Source organism: Melanaphis sacchari, unplaced genomic scaffold (genome assembly GCF_002803265.2).
Source record: "Melanaphis sacchari strain LSU unplaced genomic scaffold, SCAv2.0 Contig25_pilon_pilon, whole genome shotgun sequence".
Classification (NCBI taxonomy): Eukaryota; Metazoa; Arthropoda; class Insecta; order Hemiptera; family Aphididae; genus Melanaphis; species Melanaphis sacchari.
In genome coordinates this window covers 1,218,169-1,243,148 of record NW_020271133.1, presented here as the reverse complement: position 1 = coordinate 1,243,148, position 24,980 = coordinate 1,218,169, and the positions used below count along the sequence as shown (strand labels likewise).

The 24,980-nt window shown below is 29.0% G+C and overlaps 1 protein-coding gene across 1 annotated transcript in view; it reads right to left on the bottom strand.

Annotated features, from left to right (window-relative positions):
- Positions 1-24,980, bottom strand: part of LOC112595168 (ionotropic receptor 40a) — a 44,581-nt gene that overhangs the window by 17,312 nt on the left and 2,289 nt on the right. The gene's annotated exons all lie outside the window — the stretch shown is intronic.

Sequence of the window (24,980 nt, the reverse complement as noted above, 5' to 3'; positions counted from 1 at the left end):
ATACATTATTGTTTAAGCTAATGCCGATGACTTGATGATGTATAGTGCTCGAGTACAATATCCATAACGCTACATAATGTATAAAACGGCATATTAACGTCATGTCACGTATAGGCATGTCATATTTTTGTTGTTTTGCAGCAAACACGTTCCCGACATTTTTTTCTGCGTTTTCATTTCGAAAAAGCAACGGCGCTTACATCTCAGCGGTAATATATTAATATAAATTTATAATATGTACCTACAGTAGTAAGTATACACGCGGTGTATATTTTGAATAAATATATTATTAAAATATAAACTCTGGCTTTTAGGCGTGGTCACGATTTCGTGATCCGACGCGACGTTGTGCGATTTCATTCTTTTTTTTCCCAAGCACATCGGTCCGTGTATCCCTATTACATGAACGCAGGCGTATTATTATATACATATATTCACATCATTATTATACTGCAACCGATGCTGTATGTACAATGTACACGGTATAAAGAATCTCGATGTACGTATACATATATATATAAATATATAAATGCCACACGAAAATTACCGTATCAACCTACATACATGTATATAATATTATACGTGTTTACGCCAATGAGTGTGAGTGTATATAATATATGTATATATATATATATATATATAATAAGTAATAACAATGTATAACAACGCGATACAATAGTGCGTAGAGAAATATGTGTAACACGACACGAATTCGTCGTATGCCACGATATATATATATATATATATATATAATATATAAGTGCGTTTTTGTGTATGTGTGGAGGTATGAGCGTATGCGAGTGTGTAAGATATATACATATTTTATACACATATATTTCGTATATTTATATTCGAACAAAAAAAGCGCTAGTGGTGGTAACTTTGGTCGCTGCAATGCGACGGGGTAGGTGTGAGGGAGGTGATGGTGGGGAATTGTGTTCGGTAGGAGGGGTGAGAGGCAATAATCTCGTGATTTGTTATATTTCGTGGTTTTCGCGCGCGTGTAAGGGGATGGTTTTTTTTGTGCGAGCACGCACGTCCCTTCTATTTCAGTTCTATACCACCACACCTCAACGTCTATACGCACACGTATATTTATATATAGAATGCAATGCTATTCTATATATATATATATATGTATATATTATAATAGTGAGATTTCCCGCAGTTATATTATTATTATTATTATTATTATTATTATTACTATTACAGTATAGAAACTCGCCCTTCGTCTGATGACTTAGGTATATATATAAGTACACATATACGATATACCTATCTACCGATATATATAAAGTAGTCGGTCGACGGTCACCCACCGCCCTTGCCACGATGCGCGTGTTTCACGCAAACGAATAGTAGTAATAATAATAATAATAATAATAATAATAATCATGTTATAGGTAGGTACTGTTAATATAATATATACATATAGTAATATCCCATCAACCTTCGTCGTCGTCGCCGCACAGACTGCTGCTGATACTAATGAGTTTTCCCTCTCCGTCATTTTCCACGTTTTGCGCACGCGTGCTGTAGCAAAAACGCGTGACAAAATTAATATGTACACAGGTATATGCATTATTATGTAATACCCGTGTAAGAATTATTGCGTTACCTGCAGTCACCCGCCCACCCATCACTAGTCCATCAGACCACAGACCACTCGGGTTCAGGTTTTTTATTTTACCCCTTGAACAATATATAATATAATGGTCTACGCACGTATTGCGTAGGTACACCAATATACATTTATATTTATTCGTTCATCGACACTTTGTTTTCTCTCTATACATAGGAATAATGTATACTGTATAGAATATAGACACAATATAATATGCACACATAATCAAGTAAATCGCGTGGGCTCAATAAGTCGCCCAACGTTTTTCGAGATGAAACATAATACACACACACACACACACACACACGCAAATATATGTGTATATAATATACCAGCTATACATAGGTATCCATATTATACTTATAAATAATTTGTGACCGCGGTTTTCGCCCACCTCCCACCTTCCCACCGCGACTGGGCTCAAATCGATGTCATTAAAATGTATTCACAGTATTATAATATTATACACGCCATACCCGATTATAAATGTATATAATATTAGAATAGTGAGTGTGTGCGTAGACGGTAGACGACGGAATCGTATAATAATATGTTATATTGTACAATAGTTGTCGAGTAAGAAAAAAAATTAGCATCTTCTTATACACAATGTATATTGTATACATTTTATTATCAGTATACATCACAAGAGCGTGTGTATAATTATTATACTATTTTCACTGCAGGTAGTTGTCGGGAAATTTTCTTTTCCTTCGCGGAGGAGGTCGTTTAAAATTATTACCATTTCAACATTAATTATACCACAGAATACCAACATTTACGAGCACGTGCATATTATAATAATTGAACGACGTCTGCTACAGCGGCGGTGGTGCAAGTATATAGTTTTCTCCGATTGCACCGTTCATACATTATGTACGTGCTTATATATATATATACATATATACATAAATACATGTAACATGGTGGCCATTCTCGTAAAACGTACCTATGTACTCGTTTATAATATGTATATTGTATATTATATTGTACGATTATTAATCGTATACCGCACATATGGTTCGAGTGTGTATAGTAAAATGGCTTCTGAAACCGTTATAATATTTATATATATTAAAACACATACTCGTAGATGCTCGTACAGCGTCATAATACACTAATTGCAGGGTGCAGCATCTGAATACGATTTCCTCGTACACCTATGTATAAGTGATGCGGTCTCTCGCACGCAGCATCCACACTCATACCACTTTTAATCTATGTACATTTATATACGTGAAAAAAATCTAATGAAAATAACAACGATAATAATAATGATAATAATAATAATAAGAATAAGAATAAAACAACGCGGTAAAATATTTCGGCGAGCGAGTGCGTATAGTTGTGCATGTACACGGACCGTGATGTATAATATTATGTAATTACTAATTAGGAGACGGACCGCCGAATGGTCGTAGGTATGTATGATGTATATACGACGGCGGCGGGATTAAAAACCGATTAAAATGATTGCCGGTTGCTGCGCGTCACACATTTATATATACGCACACATAAACCCATAGTATAATATTATTATGTATTAGGTCCTGGCCGAGAGGTCTGTAGCGCTGATGGGTTATGGATGGCCGCATGGTATAGGTAGGTACGTCCCACGGATGTGTAATTATATTACACTGAACTCGGAGAGAATAAAAACAAAGAAATACAATTAAACAAAAATAAATATAGTTTGATTTCTGTTTGTGTGTGTGTGCGAGAAAAAAACAGTCGATGGCGATGCGGTCGTTTTGGGGTTTTGTCGATTAAAGTGGTGTTTTTTTTTACCTTTCCTTAACTGTACTAATCGGGGTTTGGGCGTGGCTGCAGGTTTTCTGCGCGATAATTATTACCGTGAACAGAAATGAACGCCGCGCGGCTGACGCAACGTAATAATAATTATAATAATATCGTAGCTCGCATTGAAGTTTCACTGCGGAGGTATACGAAACCAACGAATAAAGTATACGTACGTACATGCATATACCCAGTTATCGTTTTGTTTCAATAATATATTTATATGAATGTGCGCCGAGCGTTTATAGAGAGGTACCTACGTGGAATGTTTTTTTTTCCATACAGAGTTTAGACGCGATAAACATAATAAAGACTATAAAAAATATTTAGAAAAAAATACTTTTTTTCCATACCACAGTCGTTGCCGCGGGCGTATGATTTATAATTAAAACGAAGGGAAATAACGATAATGACGATTGTATCGAACGAACGCGCGTGCCCTATACAACAGACCACAATAATGTAGGTATATAATATGTATAGATATTTATATATATATATGTGTGTGTGTGTGTGTGTGTAATGTATTATATGGAATAGTATTATGGTTCAACAACGTACATATACATATTATAATTTCATGCATTATACGAATTCATATTATGTATACATCAATACATGCGCCTAGTGTACATATTAAAATACGCATATATAATATATATACCTACACAGAAACGTCCGACGTCGCGGTATCTGCCAAATCAATTCACTCTTGTCGGCATTATACACAACCACATGATGTATGCATATATAGACTATACAAATTATTATAATAAAGGATATCATTAAAATAAATTACATAAAATAATGAATTTGAATTTCGAATCGAATATTTATTACGACTATTTTTCGCATTCATCAGTTCTATAAAATGTGGATGCATTAAATGACCGATTTATTGATAGATGTCTGTAATGTCAATATGAATAACATAATTATATTATGATGTGGGTATGGTAAGAACTTGTGATTTTTATTTTGAAATTTCCGATTTGTTTGCAATTTAATTGCTCAATTGACAATATTATTAATAAATATCATTATTTAGACTAGTGGTCGACGACCGATGGCCCGCGATCCACATCTGTGCCACTATCCTATACGGTCCGCTCCAAAATAACGATTCAATTGAATATTTTATAATATTATTAGCTATTTCCTTAAATCTTATACATTTTATACGTATAACTGATAAATTAATGATAAATTGATAACATTTTATTTCATTTATTGCGTATCGGTCTCAAGTTACGTCAAGAGGTATACTTACGTCTAACAATTTTTGGAAGAAAAAGAAAAAGTTTCCGTACTTAAAATAAAGTTTGGATTTTTAGCCTAGCGTTTTTTTATTGATATTTTGAAGTATATGAATGAACTTATTATAAAACTACAAGATAAAAATTAATTTATTCCTGGTATGTGGTCTCACATCAAGTCTTTTGAGTAAAGTTGAAACTTTTACGGTCTCATCTAAGAAAAAATAAAATAACGAATTTTCCTGCTTGTAAAAGTAATTTTTAAAATGTCAACATTTTCAATTTCATCAGTTAAATTTATTGAATCTATTTAAACATTTTAACATTTAATAATAATAACTTTCAATATTTTAAACAATGTTCACAATAACTACCCAGTTATCCATTTAATATTGATATCAAAGGTGTTATTGTTGAGCTTTAAATGGAAATAATAGATTTGCAGTTCCGCGATGTTCTTGAAAAACACGTCATTCAAAAAACCAAATTTACGTTGTTATGCTGAGTTTACTCAATTATTTAAAAAAATTAAAAATATAGTTGCAAAATATGATTGTATGTTTGAACTTTGAATCTACATATTTGTGCAAACAAGACTTTTCTTTTATGAAAAAATTAAAAACCCACATCAATCACGCTTAACAGATGATCATCTTCATTATGTGGTTAGATCGCACATAAGTTATTTTGATATGGAAATCGAAGGATTAGTAAATAGTATCAAACGGCATAAATTTCAGAAATTTTTTTTTTTTTTTAAGTTTATTTATTAAGTATTCAAACAATAGTAATTTCATTATTCTTTAATTTGTAACTGTTAAATCATAACATTTTTAATTTTTGAATGTGGCTCCAGAATATAAAAAAGTTATCAACCACTGGTTTAAACTGATATTTGATATTTTAATTTTCCATTTTGATAAGTATAAGTATACAATTATATTAGTATTTACGTATATATATATATATTTGAAAACAAATACGTGCAAGTATAATGTTACATAAACGAGTAATGTGAAAACTTTTTAAATTAATCATTAAATTTAATCTATTTTGTATGAGTTATATACCTAAATAGCCTCTATTAATGAATTAATTATTTTAAGTGGAATAAGTAAGTACCTATTTATTCATATAATAGATGTATAATGTAGTTCAATAAAGGTATATAACAAAAGTTATTGCTGTTATAAGTATCCTTAAGTTAGATAGATTACTGATTAAAATAAAAAAGTATTATAAAATTTAGCGTGCTATAAGTTAGGTTTAGTAATTTTCAATAAGAAAATAATAAATATATAAAGTATAATAAAGTATATAAAGTATGAATGTAATAAGTATATAAATAACAATTTTAATTTAAAAAAATATAAAATTCTAATTCTAGTATTGTGAAATTTATAATAATGTAAATAATGACATAAGTTAATACTATTTTCGAGAGAAAAATATTCACAATACTTATTTGTATATTTAAAGTTATCGAAAATGTTTGAAAAAAATTATTTTATCTATTCTAGAAGTAGATATTTTTAAAAATAACGATTTCATCAATTATATTATTGTATTAGGTATATATTAGATACAGCATATATTGCATGAATAATATTAAATATGTATATAAAATTAAATAAACAAAAAAATAATCTCTATAAGATTTATAGTAAAAACAATACATATTTCTTTTAAAAATCAAAGTTTAAATTCAACACATAAATTTTTTTAATTTTTAACCAAGTTTAAAGTGCATTTTGTATGATTAACCAATCTTTTGAAATAATCAATGGAACATAATAATTATGGCGAATCGCCCTGTATAATATTTATCGCTATGAGAGTGGGGGTACCGTTCTTAAAGAAAACAATATAAAGGGGATGAAATATGCCAATGAAAATAAATGATGGGATGGAGTATCCCTCTCTAATTCAACCACTGCAGTTAATAATAGTAAAACAAAATGTCCGAATAGAAAACAGTGAACTTAGCTTTCGATAAATTGCAAATGAGTACTTAAAAATCGATTTTAATAATCGTTATTAAAATGTTTAATTTTACTTTTAAACGGTACAAATATTTATAAATCTATTTTGCATTATTTACAGAAAAATAAGAAATACAATATTGTATACTATCTTTACGCTAACCGTTGGTTGTTAAGTGTCAACTGCAAACATATGTCCAACAGTTTAGATATAAAAATCTAAATTATATCTATATATCATTAAGTTTCGGAACATAGGATTGTGGAAATAAAAATGAAAGCTCTGAACACTACTACAGTCAAAAAACTCATCACTCATGTAGTCATGCAGTAGTATATTGATTATAATATGATTTAACTTCGTAAATCGTAATCGTGTGACGTCGGATTTATATTATGTATATGATAGTAATAGTGTAATTCGCACATCGATAAAACCTCGTACTATATAACTATAATAATGTCAAATGGTGTATTATAGAGGTATCCCATTAATGACCTATGCGATAAGTACCTACCTAGTACTTTCACAGTAATTCTTGTGTAATATATCGAAATGCAATGGTTTTTCTCGGCGTAATAAACAAAAGTAATCAGTTACTGTCAATAAGTCAGTGACGACATACATACAAGGGCAGTTATTCGTGGATATATATATTATATTTAAGCAAGAGTGCCCATTCGTGAAATCCCGGTTTCCCGGCGGCCCTATACCTAGATCCCACCCCAATACTCGTGGATTACGTTATATTATATGGGTTTGATATATAACAATAATATATAATATGTTATTTAATGTCATATAATCCATAAAATTAAACGAAACCACGAGGTTTGCTTTCAGTGATTAATGTTCCAATGAATTTCGTTGGAAAAATATTATGTTTATTGATTCCTCTTTTATTATAAATAATATTTGTGTCGAACGTTTTGAAACGGTAAAAAATATGTATCAAAATAAATAACAATAATGTTTCGAGAAATGTAAAATGTTGTATCATAATTACAGTATTATGCTTAACATATATATATATATAGCAAAGCAACTCCGCCGTTTTTTTTTTTTTTTTGTTAAAAAAAATGTAGTAATCGCGTGTAGATTGTGTGTTAGCTGATAATGTACTGATGTCTGATAAGTTGGGCGTTGGGCGTATGGTAATTTCGTAGTTAATCGCATTATGAAAAATCACGATGAAGTTCTGGAAATAGTTTGATTTAAGTATATAAATTTTCAGTATCAATTTAATTGGGTTGAATAATCTCAATCATAGTCATTTTTGGAAGACAATCCGCATGGTTAAAAATTATAAAAAGTAGGTACTTTATATAAAATTAAAAATCTGGCAAATTTGCTCTGGTGTGCAATAGTCAGTGTACTAATACTCCGTTGTTGAGCATAGCTGGTCACTGTATTAATAGTGTTATAATTATTTAATTCAACAATAAATCTTTGTATACGATATCTATAAAAAATGATTATTAACGGGAGCAGTCTATTATGCATTATAGCCTATATTTTTAAGAATATGTTATTATAATATTACCTATTACCTATTTATACGTATTTTATACTATTATAATTATTTTAATGTTTTTTTCAATTAATATTATTCACTGTAATGTATAAGTATTAACTGTTATAAAGTCAACATTTTTTACCTCTTGTATCAAATGTTCAATACCCAAGATTGGCACTCGACAAACGATTAACTTGGTCAGAGTATATCAAATAAAAACAGATCCAGTTAAACTCCTGAAGTAAATCCCTTTATATGCTTCTTGGGAAAAACTCCAAAATCAGCTTAAAAAACAAACTCTTCTTGCATAAATCTTTACTAAAACCATTGTGGTCTTATGGCATTCAATTATGGGGTGCTGCCAAGAAAACTAACATAAATAAAATACAAACTTTCCAATCTATAACATTACCTATGATTACTAACGCGCCCTTCTTTGTTTCAAACCATACACTTCACTCAGATTTAAATATCCAACCAGTCTCAGAGGTAGTAAAATCGTTCTATAAGTTTTTTCGCTCCCATCTAGCAAACCACTCAAACCCTTTAATTCTCGACCTCGACTCAGCCAATATCTTTGGAAACCCACCGAGAAAGCTAATAAGAAAATAGTGTCAAAAACTACTAACAATGGAATAAATAATAATAAAAAAAAAACTTAACATAAGTTTCACGTCATAAGTATTACTATTAGGAAGTTTCTTAAATTAAATGAATTCATGTACAATAATATATCCTTCAACTATGGGTGTAGATACGGGTGGATATGAAGGATAGATCCCCCTCCAGAGCCTTAAAAAAAGATATACTTATTTCCTACTTCGTTATCATATACCTAAGCAAAAAGAAAAAAAAAAGGTTATTTAATATGATGTTCCGGCTTGATAATTTCAATATATACTCCCCTACCCTTCCCAGAACAAAATCATAACTAAGCCACTGCCTTCAACACATATGCTTATAGTGAATACCATTACAGATTGTATATTTTAATTATAAATGTTAAAAAAAAGTCAACACCTATGTAGGAACGTTTAGAATGGTATGAATACGTAGAACCGTAATATAAAATAAAAATATTTTGAAAATGTTACTAGTAAAATAAAATAATAACATTTTAAAATTTCTATGAGTTTTATGGATAGTATTTTATGAAGTTCAACAAAAAATGCATTAGTTTTAATAAAAATGTTGAAAAGATTTTAACTTGAAATATCTATAAAACATTTTTTGTATAATGTAAATTTGATATTTTCTTGTTTCTGAAAAAAAATATATGATGAACTATGAATTAAATTTTCAAGTATATTGTTAGAAATTGACATTTTTTTGTAATTTTGTTGAATTAAACGACGAATATTTATAAAAATTATACTTTACCTGAAGAATTTAATGATTTTTGCTTTTTAGTCGTTTATATATTAACGAATAATTTTGAATGAAATATATTATATAGACATAGTAGCTGTAACGGGAAATTAACGACGAAATTAACTATCCAATAATACTTAAATATTTTAAAAAGCACCAAAATATTAATTAAAAATGTATGTTAATGTGGGGTTATTTGTACTTATGTTTTGAAATTCAATAATCAACAACGCACATTATTGTTCTCAAACATGAATAAGAAAGTCGTTACATTTTTTTAAACAAAAATCATATTATAATAAATGCGACTCTCACTTCATAGGTTTAGTAAAATATTAATTATTAACAATCTTTTTTTTTTTTTCAAGTTTTAGAACCACTAAGGTGTATTCAAGTACATAAAATAACATAAACATGTCATTGTAAAGTCAATACATTCATCGCTTCACTATTAGAGTCTAAAAAACCCTTATGAAACCACTACAACTTACAAAGGTGGTGGCAAAGTGAACATAGAGAAAAAAGTGTTCACGAAAATTATGACCGTTGAAATTCTCAAGTAAATAGGTATGATTAGAATATAATTTTTTTAATATATATATAATAATATCATATATTTTACGATAAAAATACCAAATTTCAGTAACTTTGAAAAATAACGACAAATCGAATTAGTTACGCACGTTATACCGTTGAAATATTATTAAGTAAACTCGAGTTCTGACACACTGCGCTGGTCGGAAAACACGTATAATATATGTATGTTTGAGGCATACATATATTATATCATATATACATATTATACGTTTATGACATATATACAACGCGCGCGGTTATAAAACGATATTAAAGTTTTTAATCAAACAGTTTCGTGTTAAATCAATTATGATATATTATGCATGTAGATATTTTACGCCCGTACGCTGCAGTGGTGGTGTTTATATACACAGGGGAAAAAATGATAATAATAATAATAGTAATAATATTAATAAAACCAAACTCGACGTTTGTTTTGGTTTTCGCGCACACCCACGCACATATTATTATACACATCGTGTGTATATATAATAGATATATACGCGTAATATATACATGTATAATATATCGTATAAAATACGCGCGCGTTTAAATATACGGGGTGTGTGTGTTGTTTACAAGAAGAAGGGGGTGGATTGTTAAAATACAATATAAAAGCTCGGCGACCCTATCCCCTTAATTTTACCACATGGGTGCGTCGTCGCGTCGTTGCAGACAATTGAATATTTCCGCGAGCGATTGTTGTTATTTTTTTATTTTTTTTTTATTTTTCTTTCGTGCCGCGCGACAAACGCGGTCAGACAAAAAACACGAGATCTCCGACGAGTCGACTGACTCGTATCCATATCATTGTATTGCATTCATTAAAATGTTATAATATTATCTCCGTAGTGACGCCGCGCGTCTGGACTTTTATAGAGTCTAGCGCGGTGTACCTCTGTACCTACGTATAATATACGTATACACGCGTATAAGCGAATCGAATTGATGATTTATCGTTTGAAAATCTACGACCTTCTCTTTTTTCGTCCTCGGCGATGGTCGCTTTGCCCCGACGCGCACCAGACGAACGACATATCAATAACAACCCGAATGATACGATATTATATACGTATTAATGATAATAACGATATTGCCATCGCGTTATTATCGCTGTTACAGTTGTATACGTATACCGTCCTATCATGCGTGTGCATAAATATTATAATATCGTACTATATATTATTATATATATACGTATAGTTGCTGTGCGGCGACGCGACTTGCGGCGAGCGTTTTAGCAGCGGCACGGCGTCGGCACCACAGGAAATGTTCGATCCGCCACGCTACGGTACGCGCGTATCACAATAACACGATAATAATAATAATAATAATGTCCCCGACGTCTTTTACACATTCACATTCACATTCACACACATACACACACACACAAACTTGCATGTTATATAATGTATATACGTACATAGCGTATTACATATATACATATTATTATTATTGTTGTTGTACATTTTAGTATTATCAGTGTGTCTGCGTGTTCGGCGCAATTACGCGCGCATACAGTGAACACGCTGCGCGCGTCACCGGCGATTATATTGTTATTATATTATTATTATTGCTCGTATATTGTATTCAATGCTATATACATGCACACGCATAACGTATATATTATGTGAATGTGTGTGTGTGTAAATGGAAATTATTATAATATATCCATATACGTGTGTGTGTTTATATAATTGTCGTAATTATTATTGTCCAGCGCACCGTCAACTGAAAATGCTCGCCTATTTATTTATAATATATTGTAATAAGAATAGAAAGGTAACCTATTATTATTAATCGTACGTGCAAGCGCAATTTGCTGGACGCGAATATATAATAATTGCGCAAACAGGAATCATATATTACATTATTGTACAATATAATGCGATAATAATTCCGAATTCACTCGTATAATACGTGTATACGCGTGTGTCACGTTAACTAAGCGCATATCCTTCACGCGGTATGAACATCGTGCTTATAGGTATTATGTATACACGAAAATCCGCCGTTTCTTGTATTAAATCGCGGAGCGGGGTGTATTATACTATTATATATATTATATATATATATACCTATATCTCATGCGACCTGGGAAAAGCGTGTTCCGGTTGATATTTTTGTCTTTTCGATATTCGTGTCTGTCGACTACTTCATATTGTTTGTTCCGTCCACTCGACTTTTAGAAAACATTTTCATTAACTTTTCCTACATGTTCAGTATAGGAACAACTATGGTAGGTATACAACACGTCATTCCCATACAATATATTATAATGTGGTAAAAACGGATGATATCGCTGAAGAGTAGAAAGAATAAATTAACTAATACAATACGTAATGCCTATTGTCTTTTGTTCGAATGACGTAAATGAATACTTATAACACATTAAGCCTCTAAATTGTAGCTACTTTAAAGGTTAAATAACTGATATTCTTAGACATAAAAACGTCCGTTTTTTTCTTTCTAATACATCGTACTATTTAATGAAAGAAATAATTATAAATTAAGTTTTGAGTTGTAAATGCTAAACTGTTATTTTTCGGTCGGGATAAGATTGAAACAGGTGCTTGCCATTGAAGCATCCGAACAGTGGTTCGAGGATTTTTATTTTTATGCGATTTGGTTACCACGCCTAGGCTCTTGTGTAACCTCGATCAGTCCGTGCTGAAGAGATATTTATTATTTTTTTATTAGGTCCAGTCCGAGCACAAGCTACAAATAGTAAATAATTTTATTTCATCTATTATCCTGTCCTGTCCCAAAATAATAGAGCCGGACCGGACCTCTACCAAACACATAATATACGTTTATATAATATATCCATTATGTGTGCTACCACGGAGTACCAGTAATAATAATATTGTTATTATTATAATTATATAAAGGATATAAGTAGGCTTAACCGTATATATATATATATTTCTCCGTTATATATCCGGTCGTAGTTTCAGTTAATATATTATTATTATTATTATTATATGCATAATATAGCACGGACGGAAATCCAATTGAATCCCAGGAGTGAAGGGGGGTATGACGTTTTAAGTACACTGAACAAACCGCGAGGGGCTTTGAGACCTCCCCTTCACTCACTGGATAACATGTCAATATTATACAATAATTTAAAAACTGTACACCACTCTAATCGCCACCGCAGTGATACGCGTGGCGAGATATAGTATAAATAATAACAACAACAACGATAATAATGATAATAATTCAGTGTCATAACACTGTTCAAAAGAGTCAAATTTTTTTCTTGACACCATGTCGTGGTATTTAAATAAGCTATATAGCTAGTATCTATGTATATTTGTATTTTTATTTACTAAACCGTGTGAAAACCTTTAATTTGTTTTTACTATTAACGCATTCTGTCACATAAAAGTATACGGTCGCTCGGTCGGAAATATGGTAAAAATTATATTTAAGGTTCAATCTCTTTGGGTCAGCCAAAATAATCTAACCGAGAAAATCAAATTAATCCACAAAATATATTCCGAAAACTCATATACATATTTTAGTTATTCTGAAGGTATCCCATCTACATAATCTTGTATGATATATATAGTCTCAATACTGTAGATTCAATTTTATTTTTTTCTGCGAATCAGCAAATGTCAAACTACGTTATCTATCGTTTTTGATTTCAACAACACAAACAATAATAATAATACGAATAAAACTAAACATTTTTTCAATGAAACGATTTTCGAGATCAAAACTTGGAATGCGTTTGAGTTATAAATGCCCTCGATTTATCCCTAATACAACTTTTTATTAAAAACTATTATGCAAATCGGGATATTTTATTTCGAGTTATAAAGTTTTTAATACAAAATGTGCGGTTGAATCGTCAGGAAATGAGTTTCGTTTGGAATGGTTTTCAAAAAGAATGATTCATTGTCGTTTTAAAAATTAAAATAATAATATAATATACAGCTCTACCCGAGTGGCTGTGAGTTTACGTGCCAAAGTATGGCCTGTGTCTCGTTTCATTTATTTTTATTATTTCAAGCTATTTGAAAGTGGACTTTAATGTGTTCAATTTATTATGTACGCATATACATAATATATTTAGACATATGCACCTGACAGATGACAATACAAATATTTTAAGACGAATTTTATGATGATTACAAAACACATCAATATTTTCAGACGTGTAGGCATTGTTTTAAATGGCAATCAATTTGAAGTATCTTACACCGAATTATAATTATAATAGATTTTAATCTTAATAAATTACTTTTTCGACCGGTAAAGTCGAAATAATTGAAATTAGTTTTTTAAATATATTTCCGTGTCGAATCAACATAGCGTACTTACTCAAATTCAACCAACTGACAACTGAATATTATGTATATAAAAATTCGGTTCGTCAATGCGATTTTTAAACACGAAATTCGTGAGCGAAATAATTAACCCGTACCTAACTGGCGGCGGTTAACCATTTATTGATTCTGGCCTTTATACGGGTAAGCTAAACAAGTCTAGATTAAAATTATTTGGACCCCCACAGAGTCAGTCCAAGTTTTTTATATTTTTCAATACAGGTTCCTTTCAAAACAATAATTCCAGACGTACACATATATATATATAATAATTTATATATATATATATATTATATATATATATATATATTATATTATAATTAAAATGTACGTTGAAATGCTAGCGGGACACCTGAAATGTAAATCAAGCCTCTTATACTCATATATATGTAATAGCTGGTATATGAGCGATATAATAATAATAATATTATTGTAGTGTATATAGTACTTAAGCGTTTTATCATTTATGAAATTGTATGTGATAAAACTTTTAATATATTAGCGAACTGTCACAATATAATAATATAGACATAAATACGTTCATTGAGACTAAATGACCTTTATCAATATTAATTAGCAATAAACGATTTTTTATTCCCAGAAAGAAAATCGAATAATTAAGACGGTTCGTATCATATTACTTCATACTCGGAATTTGGTCTATATAATATGAATGTATATTAAACGGTACGCATAACTATATACTAGTTATGCACTAAAAGCCTATATACATTGGATATTGCGTAATAATTATTATTCACATACTTTTACATATATTGTATATATAGTATATATAATATGATAATAAACAATACCACACACCATACAGTAATATATTATTCACACTTGAATTAATATTTAAACAATAAAAAAATACTTATTCTCTCGACGTTTCACGTTGGGAAAAAAAATCGTATAGAAGAACACTTCACCGCCGCAGAACAACTATATTATATACATTGTATCGCATTGTGCGGTATGTATACACATAAACAAATGGTAATGCATGTTGGCTGTGTTTATTTTTGGTGATAAATAATATATCGGTGTACACTTATCGTCAAACAACTGGGTCAAAAGAACCGACATGTCGTATCCACGGTACACTATCTAAATTAACGCAATTAGTATAATATTATAGTATATAACGTAGCAGACTTAGCAGAGCATTGTAATGACAATAATAATAATAATAATAATAATAGAGTCGCGCATAAATGAAACAAGTTTGTACGAAACAGTGAGACGAAATTCGGGTCAACTGAAGCAGCGTATAATAATATATTATAGTACAATATATATTATATGCGATGAGATAGAATCGTCGTTTTTCACGAGCATCATACATATAGAAAAGCTGTCGCACGTGACAATAAAAAAAATTATATATATATTGCGGTCGATGCGGTTTGGTGTTGTTTCAGATTAATTTTTTGTTTCGTATATATAAATATATGTATACGAATACAATTTTAATACATATGTGCTAGTTTTCGTGTGGGCGCATATATTATACGCGTTATAATAATATATTATATGTGCACCCGCTAAATGTGTATACATAGGTATACACGAAAAACCCGCAGACTTTCGTCGGCTTTTATAATTCTATGTTATTAAAATAATTTATATATATATATATATAAACATTGTAGGTATTATGATATAGTCATAGAATTTTTCACAGATCTTAAAATGGGAAACACCGTTTAATCAAACGGTCTGCGGTTATTAATACGTATATTTTTATTGAAGAGTCCGTATATATAATTAAGGCTTCAATATCAATAGACATCAAAAGGTCATTAGCCTACAATTATTGCGTTCATATCGACGTTTTAACGGCGATTATTTTCTCAACTACGTATGACCGTGGTATTTGAAATGTTATGGCTTTATACCGATGATAGTCATATATTTTATTTTTTTGATCAGGTTATTATCGTCTTATTGAACATTGGTGTCGATGCCGATGGACACGAAAAAGCATTCAATTAAGTGTGTGTTGTGTTTCCTGTGCCTATTTCGTTATTGTAGAAGATGTTTTTCGTGTTTTACGAAGAATAACCGTAGGTACCGCAGCCAATCAACCAATGTATTGAACTCCACTCGATCAAACACATAGTCTAATCCTAGATAACTCTCTATCCGTCACCGCTAAAAACGTATGCATATACCTACAATACCTACATATATAGGCGTATGAATAATTAATTCTAAATAGTGTTTTGTACAACGGCAGCGCTACATTATATATATTATACGCGATGTCGATTTGTCTCTGAAGTGGCACGAGAGAACGCACTGTATACACATCGGACCGAGTGTATAATATTATATAAATATGTAATAATATTGTACGCGTTCGCGGACTACTGTTGTCGCAACGCGCGTTGTTGTATCAATATGGAGCGATATTACAATATTATATGCGTTACATGTACATTATGCCGTGTAAACATATCGTCAACGTTTTCGCAGTGTATATGTATTCGTGCACGGACTCCGTGGCGCCGATTTCTGTTCTTTTTTTTTTTTCTTTTCTTGGGCGCTACACATTCGTATATCTACTGGGGCAGACCAAACTTTGAGGTATCCGCCGTATCCACCCTTATAAATTATTCGTTAAAATGTTTTGTATCCCCAACATGACCGAATATACTTTATTTCCGTAGATATCTAAAACTTTCAGTTGAGTTCTTTCAAAAACCATGTAGCGTATCCCTGTGTATACGTACGCACACACATTTATATCATATATACTGTACATCATACCATTAGTATCCGATTCTTAATACATTGCGCACGTGGATGTTATAATTATTGATTGTCGGTCCGTCGTCGATTGACGTGCATTGGTCAACGGAAAGGACTATAGATATTGAAATATTAAAATATTATTATAATTTATAATATACGGACCGAAGAAAAGTTTTCCGCCGAACAATAAAACGGTACTAAAAAATTATTTTTCATACTATTTAAAACAGAACAATTAAAATGTGTACCTGTTGTATATATAATAAATATATATCATATAGTAACGTTTTCAGCTGTTATTACCGGCTTATATTTTCCTTTGTATTGCACAGCGGTAATACCTATACACACACACACACACACATACTCACAATGCCTATTACCTATATACATTTACATTAATTATTAATTTCAATAAAAATGTAGGGTAGCCCGAATTCTTGTTTGTAATCAAAATCAATAATAATTTTAGTTTAGGGTCTGCAGTAATTGGTTACCGCGAGTTGATAATAATTTATAACAATATAATTCAAAAAATTGCAGAATTCACGGTGGTATATAGGTAGTTATGCAATATCATTGTTATAAATAATTCAAAACACTGACTTATTTATACATGATTTCAATTTGTACGTTGGTGGCATACTTATATCTACAGATAACTAATTTAAATAACTATACTATATTATATATATATATATATATATATATATATTTCGGTAAGTATAATAATATACTAACCCGGTCATTTTATGGTCACGAATTTATAGTGTATTGCTTCAGATCGATGAGTCTGAATTACCCGACAAGCACCTACACAAATCCGATGAAAACTCTATAGTGTCAAATGTGGAGAACCATTTTATTTGTATTGCAGCGAGTGTAATTTTTCAGTATGACTCGAAATTGACATAAGTATACATGAATAATATACGAAGGGTTAGTTACATATTAAAAAATATATGTATATATATGGTATAAACATACAAAACAATGTATTTGTATAGGTAATCTAATATTATGTGTATCTACCTGTACCTATACAAAATGAACAACCACGTTTTTCTGCGTTGGTTATATTTAATATGTCATTTGGAGCTTACTCTGTATAATTAAATGTATATAGAATGATTTTTTTCGTTTTTTTTTTGTCCACGTAGGTATATTATATAATAAGTTAATTAGTGAGTGATATTTTATGTTTCACTTATAGACGAAATGCAATGCTAGGCTTAAAAAATGTAAAAGTTAGCGTTAAGTTTAATTAAAATATAAGTATAATAAAATATTTAACTTGTGAGTTAAAAATTTAATGTGTGTGTTTTTTTTTATGTCTTTGTATACGTACACGATACGTATAGTCGATAAAATGCTTCAATTTTCACTGGGAGGGGGAAAGGGGTTTGAATAAAAAATTGGATTTAATTTGTACGTTAAATAGAACAAAATTAAAAATTCCCACTTCCCAGTACTATTTTTGTAATCAAGAAAAACAAACAAAAAAATTAAGGAAAAACGATAATTTTTACGCAAATCCAATATTATTAATAAAATAATTGTTTTGTAACCATGGTTACCAGCGTTTAGACAGTCTTCACTCAGAATCGTTTTTCATCGTATACAATGGATTATCATTGAATTTAAATTTAACAAAATCCATTATAGTGATTTACTCAAGAACGAGTTCCATTCGACATCTAATGTACCTACAGCAAGGCAGTACCAACTTGCTTATGAACATTTAATTTACTTCTTGTCGCTAAATTTAACCAGAATTATACAATAAAAATAACTTCTTTTTGACACTATACCGACATTTATTTTAAATTATTTATACAATAAGAAACTTGTATATTGAAAAATATTGACTTGGTTTATATAAGCAAGTAGTGGCGGATCTAGGATTTTTTAAGGTGGGTGCTATTTTGTTAATAATAGTCCTTAATTACTTATTATGTATAATTTGGATGGGGGGGAACTAATAATTTAATACTTAAACAGCAAGGAAACCCAGTCTTGCATTGTGCATGTATTTTGGATTTATTATATAATTAAGCAGTATAAAAATAATTAACAATTTAACATATAACATTTTTTTTTTTTTTAATTAGATTCATGTAACAATACAATGCTATATAACGTAATTTTTTGTTCTGGTGTAGCTCGTACCAAAAATTAACCGCTTGGTGAATTATTAGTAATTTTTAATAAAAATACGTGGAACGGTGAGTGCTTTAACTCCCAAACACCCCCTCTTAAATCTGCCACTGTTAGGAATTAAAAATATGTTGTAGATTAGAGAATATTTAGCTTATTTTTCATAATTTAAAATATTCTACGTGTAAATAAATTAGCAGATGTATTAAGCAAAGTTGAACATCGTGGATATTATGTTATTTAAAAAAACAATGTTTTATGATAAAATAAAATTATGCGAAATGCCCAAAATTTGTTTATAATTAAATTAGTGAACGTCAGTTACTGTTCTTTAAAATATAGTTCTATTATCGTACAGAAATGTATTGCCAAATAAGTAGGTATATCTAAGTACCAATTTACTCGTGCTTTAACCCTACAATGCATGGTGTTGCCTGTGGGCAACAATGTGTATAATAGCCTCTAATATCTAAAATACTTCTTGTAAAATGTTTATAAATACTTTTAAAAGTACTTAAGATGGTATATATTCATTTTATGGTGATTATAATAGTATGGAAATAACTAATTATATTTATTTTAAGCTTTTTCAATATTGTTTTATCGTTATCGGCATTATCAATTTTTTCACTGATGTATGCATTTTCACAGTACAATAAATCAGTGATATTTTATATAATACTTTTGGGAAAAATTTTTTTGTGTTTCCTACACTGTAATAAGTCAGTTAGTATAGAATAATTGACATTTTGTCGATTCGTAGTATTGTACTAACTAAGTTTTTACTTTGTTGCTTGTGAGCAACATTATGCATTCCCGTTATGTTATCATGTGATAATATAAACAAATGATTACTAATAGACAACCACTTGCGTTTTACTGTCTATCGCTGTTCTACGACTTGTTGTACATTTTGCTGACATTTTGAGTTTTTGACTGTTTTTTATTGTACTTTTATATAACATATAAAAGGCATACAACATAAAAATTCATTATTATTTTATTTTATAATTAAAAATAAATATTTATCATAAAAGATATTATTTTAGTTTTTTGTGACTTATATTAGTTGTTTTGTTACTTATATTAGTTATTTTGTATTATTTTGTTATGTATTGGCAGGTCAGTCAATTACATTTTTGTTCTAAGTTTATACCAAAAAGGTTATTAATTTTTTATTATTTTTATTTCTATATATTTTTTTGTTACATATTGATACTACATTGATTACTACTTTATGTTAAATTTAAAAAAAATTATACTTAGTTTTGTAATTGGCAAGTTAGACAATTATTTTATTATATTTATAGTTAATCAATAAACAATAAAACTTTTCAAGATATACATTTTTAAATTTATTGATAATTAATTATGTTGTACCCGTAAATGCATAGTGTTGCTCACAGGCAACAAACTAAAAAATTCGTTTTTTTAGGGACTTAAAATACCAAAAAAATTTATTAAGTATTTTTCCCTTAATAAGGAGTAATATAACAACCCAAAAAAAATTAAAAAAAAAAAAAAAAAAAAATCATGCATTGTAGGGTTAAACTAAAATATTTTTCATGATTTACTATCGATAAATGACCACTATATTTCAATATTTGCATGGATGTACTCGTATTATACGTACATAATACGATAAGAATAATTAGATAGTTAGAACAGTTTGCTATTTAATTAAATATATATAGTATTTAGCATAACTGAATAAATATTTTAAGCGATATAGGTACACATACTAAATATTTCAAACCTTCCAAGTTTAGACAGTAATTGTTAAGCATAATATAGTTTAATTATTTTAATAGAGTATTAAGATAATAATTAAATTTTTTATTAAAGCCGCCTATTAGTGTCAGTATTTTACGCTTTTAAAAACCTATATTAATCCAATCTTTAATTAGATAATATGATGTAGGCGTATGGGAAATGTAAGGGTGTTCGCCAATATTCTACTACAGCTAGGGTTGAAAATAATTCCACGAATTAATCAATTTATGTCACAATTTAAATCACGAGGTTTATAATAATTAAATCTAGGAATAATAATCTTCAGTGATAGGCACTATTTGATATCCTACCACAATAAAGTGTGTATTTTGAGGAATTACGAATTCAACTAATATTCATGTCGAATGTCATTAACGCAAGTATAATATTGATAGTACCTGTGTATTGCATTATTAAAAAAAAATCTAAAGTGTAATTATACACATATATACGAGTATAGTGGCAGGGACCAAAAATCTTACGTTAATTATTTATTGAGCTATAGCCACGATTTTATGATTATATGTTATGATAAAAGATAAAAGTGATTATCGAAATAGGAAATATTAAATAGAACGACGGATCACGAGCGTATGGTTATGGTAAAATATTATAGAATGGACAAAGCATATAATCATCGTTGTGAAAATAAACGTTGTATTACAAGCCGTAAACTTACAAGTTCTGACGTTCAAATATATAGATTTATTTTTTGTTTCGTTTATAACAGAAATAAAACACTAGCTGGTATTGAAACTTTATTTTGACCCCGTTTGCAATAATAATCACATTCTGCGTAATAAATAAACCTTTTGTATTCTTTGAAAAAATTGTTTTTATATTATTTTTATACGTAAGCACGTTGATTTTCAAATAATCTAATTTGACGCTGCAGTGTAATATTTTTAATTTATTTTCACTCGTCACTTTTTCATTTCAAATAGTTTTTCGGTATAGTTGGATAAAATTATTTCCTTTTGTCTCTTTTTTTTTTTTTCTAACAAAAGATCGTAACCAATAATAAAAATTCCTCTTTACGTTGCATTTTTGTTAAGAGTTAGACAACAAATGCCAACAATTCTCTGTAATGCTCTCTAGTAATAAATTATTATTTCATCCGTTTTAAGATAAAAAAAAAAAAAAAAAAGTTTTGAAAATTAAATAAGATTAAAAATAAAACGTATTTTCGCAATACAAATAGATAGCGTTTCTTTATCCTATTATATCCCGGATTGTAACAACTAGTATAAGTTTTCCAATGATATTACATGTAATATTGTTAGGAAAATGACAAATTTATTGTAACTTTAATTGTTATGTAGATTATTTTTGGACAAGGATGTTCGAAGAGTTTTTGTTGTCTATCTTCGTGATTCGTTCACAATTCCTGTATGTGTGTATAATGATACTGTTCAAAGTTTATGCATTTTTCATGTTAGTCCCGAATACGTTGATTTTATATTTCTTATTGACTTCCGGGCTTTCAAATTATAATATGTTGTAGCCAACAAACTCGCTAAATCGATCGTTTGGACAAAAGGTATACACTATACATATTATATAATAATAATATATTTGGTTGGTTCAGCGAGAAATGTCCTTCGTCATTCAATCTATACATTGAGATTAGATACCTATTATAAAATTATGCATTGCTATGCCAATTTATAAACATATAATATCTATTACAGATGACGAATAGGCGGTATTAACATATTATAATAAATAGTCAATAAATATTATCAGGTATTACACGTTTATACAATTATATTTTACACTCGACGTTATGATAGTTAAATAAATGAATGTGTTTTTTACTTTATGTATAAAATATGATTATTATAAATTATTACACTTGAGTTTTTATAACTTATTTCCAAAAAAATTGGTTCTTCGATTTCAACGTAAAAATGTAAAAACGTAGTCTATCAAACACTCATCGAGAGTTTACTAAGAGCAACAATGTAAACTTTTAAATTTAATTGAAAATAATCACTACAGAAAGAAGTTATTGAATTTTGATGTTTATGTGCATCTAAAAAAAATATATACCTATGGTTTTATCTAATGAAAAAATTAGATTTCCTAACAATTAAATTAATTTAAAATACAAAGTCTGATTCCATTAACGCTAAGAACTTTTTAATAAGATTAAAAAGTTGATTAGATCTATTTTGATTAGTTTTTAATTATCTTTGTTTGTGAATGATGATTATAATTTTTATAAAATGGCTACTTTATTTTCAAAAAATTAACTGGTTTTATAAACATAAAACGATGAATATATTATCATTTACTACTTCGACTATAAAAATAATATAATACTGTAGTATGTACCTATATTTGGTTATATTATTACTAATGTTCAGTATTGAAATTTAACATTAAATTATAATATTATACACATGTACAATAAAAAATTAAAGTGACTTTACAAGATAGATATCTTGATTATACGATCAATAAAACAGGAACTCAATTATCAATCATATTCTTATTTTTTTTTTTTTATGCTTTCCTTATATATAATAGATACAAAATAATAAAACATTAAAATAACGTTTATTATTATTAAAAAATTATTAATATAATCATTGAAATAAAAAATCACATCGACTTTACGTTTGAAAATTTAATATTACCATAGACGACCGTGTAGTTAATTTAATGGTTTATAATAATATTATGCATATTACCTATTATATAATATTATATTATTATAACTTATAATTTATAAGTTTAATGCGTATACGTATCTATACTGTAAATTCTATAGTCGTGCGCGCAGTTATTTTCCTAATTAGATATACGCGCGTATTTTTCTAATGTAGTTAAATTAAAAATTTTCTGTCACGAGCCACACCACGCATAATTTATAGGCCTATAACACATGTCATATTGTAATGTGTTTTATATGTTTTCCGATTTCAATTTGATAAAAATAATTTTGAATCGAATCGCATAATATTTAACATTTTTCGCTATTGCAGTGTATATATGTGTATATATCCTTTGACCATTATTGTTATACCAATTTGTCATTTGTAAAACCAAAGGTTAAAATACAACGAAATACGAGAACATACTAATAATAATTGCTGATGCACTTTAATAATATAACTAAAATAGTATATTATTATTTCTGATGTAAATGGTAACAACATAATATATTGTATTATATACATTCCATTAAAAGTTAAAACTCATTTACGTGTTTAAATGTTGTAACGCTGTCATCAAATGTTATGTGTAACTGCAATGAAAAACTTTAGGCCCCGTTTCATGTAAAAATATACGATGCGCACATGTACCTACCTTATATTATGTAATATATTACTATAGTTTTACATTTTATGTACAGAGGTATTTTAAAGTTCGTATTATTAAATAAAAAAATCGCAATGACAATTTAAAGTGATATCAATTATAAATGTGCATATATATACCAAGCTACCTTGTTTATGGGTGTCGTCTTAATGGGCGAAATTGTACTTATACATACACGTTCTCGTGTGTGTATATATATATATATATATATATATATAGGAAATATTATACGTCATGTATTATTCGTATAAATATTTTAATGAACATAAACCGTAAAATAATGAGTTAAAAATGTTAAATCGACGATAAAGACGCACCATCGAGCGAACTCGATTGCATTAACCTGTATATTATCATGTATAGGTATATACATCGTATAATATATAATATAAATATGATACGACATAAGATGCAGTTTCATAGATTTAGTACTTAGATCGCGACGAAAAAAAAAAAAAAAAAAAAAAAAAAAAAATAATTATAAAAAAAAAAAAAAAAAT